The sequence below is a fragment of the Eschrichtius robustus genome, chromosome 3, assembly GCF_028021215.1.
Source record: "Eschrichtius robustus isolate mEscRob2 chromosome 3, mEscRob2.pri, whole genome shotgun sequence".
NCBI lineage: Eukaryota > Metazoa > Chordata > Mammalia > Artiodactyla > Eschrichtiidae > Eschrichtius > Eschrichtius robustus.
This window is the reverse complement of record NC_090826.1, coordinates 153,070,678-153,072,578: the sequence shown is the minus strand read 5'-3', so window position 1 is coordinate 153,072,578 and position 1,901 is coordinate 153,070,678.

Here is a 1,901-nt window from a genome sequence, read left to right as displayed (position 1 = left end):
CTGTCACCGACCTTTTTATCCAGGCTTAGGGGACCCTCCTCTTTATCCATTAAATGAAAATCTAGCAGAAGATACATCTAGGTATGCTTTTCCATAATGAACTATGTAATAGTCCAGGGTCAATTCTCCAGGGCTGACTTCAGGCACAGCAGAGTGAACTAAGGTCACGGGACCTGCTTGGCTGCCCAGGCCTGGGAGAGCACCCATTGATGAAATGCTCCAGAGGTGAAGCCCCAGACCTATCCTGACACTGTCCTCTCCAGCTTCAGGACATCCAACTGGAGGAAGCCTGAGGTCCCAGCAGAAGAGTGGGAAAAGCTTTGGATTCAGGACACCTGAATTCTAAATGATTTGGGCCAGGGCCTTAGTTTGTCTTTAACTGTACCATAGGGAGTCGAGTTAAAAGTATCTTTCAAGTATCCTCCAGCAGCGACTGTCTGTATTTAAATGAGCTTCAGGTGTGGGACTGTCTGGATTAGGCTGCTTAAGGGCAGGGCAGTAGTGGAGAGAAACCCAACATGGAGGCAGTTGAACTGAAGCTGAGCGGTAGGAGCCCAGCATGGCCAGCAGGTGGAGCCATTGCCACACCAGGATGCTCAAACCAAAGGTGGGAAAGTTTGATTTTCTAGAAAGCAATGAGTCCTTCAGGGCAAGCTGTCCAGCATCAAAAAGAACCAGTCGCCACCCCACCCTACCCCCTAAAGACACACACACACACACACACACACACACACACACACACACACACACACACACACACACACACACACACAACCCTCGCTTCCTCCCAAAGCCTACACACTCTGACAAACTCGGGGCAATATACTATTACAGGTTGCTGGGCCTGAGGCTGAAGGCGTTTCAAAGACCCAGCTGCCTTTTCTCCTCCTCCCTTGTTTCCTGGGAGTCTGTACCCTGTACCACCAGCCTGACCTGGCCAGACTCTCCTCCCGTCCCTCTCACGGCCGGATGTGTGACCAGACAGAGGCCAACCTGACTTCTCCTTCTGATTACCATCTTCCCTTTCTCCAACCCGCAGCCATCACCTTCTAGGGAAACCTCAAGATTTCCTCCCTTTGCCTCCCCTGAGTCCTGGGGAGGAACCTCTGGTTAGAGCAGTTGGAGAAAAGAAAGGGGGAAATGGGTGTAGGGCTGCTGAGGGAAAAGGTCTGGTTTTGGCCAGATAAGAATCGAAGGATCCTTTGTTTGGCCCCAACTGCTGCCACCACTGTTGACACACTTAGGAGTGTTTCCTGAAGCTCCTGATTGTCCAACAGCTCTCCCTCCCCCACTTCCTATGGTAGGGGCTGGGGGTGGGGCGTCTGGGCTCTGGGGGTAGGGGGGCTTACAGATGGTTTTGCAGTTAGGCTGCTGTCTTAATGCAGAGGTGGAAAGCATCCCATCCAGGAGTTGGCAGCCAGATCTCTAGAGAGAAGTTCCCATACTGTCCTTCACTGTTCTGCCCCCAGCTGGGGATGGGGATAGTGTGACTATAATAGAGGGTGCACAGGCCCTGGCTCCTTCTCTTTGTTTGGCATCTTTTGCATATGGCGATCAAAATGTGCCTCTATCTCAGAAAGGTGTTCATGAAGGGTACAGCTCCTAAGTCCTCAGCACCCTCCATCCTGAAGGCCCCGCTGCATTCTGCCTGCTTTTCTTTCCACGACTAGAAACATCAGCTTCCCTGAGAGCATCCCTGTCTCCCCCCAGAGAGGGGAGTAGTTAGTAGGCTTAGACAACAAGCAGCATCCTGGTTGGTACCTGTGTCCCCTGAGCTGGTCCCACCTCTTCCCTGGCTAGCCCCTCCCTACCGGGTCCCTGCGTAATCTGGCCAGGTCTCATGGGGAGACCGCTGCTCTGGTCTTCAGGCACACTCGGCTGGGACAGAACCACAGAACAGA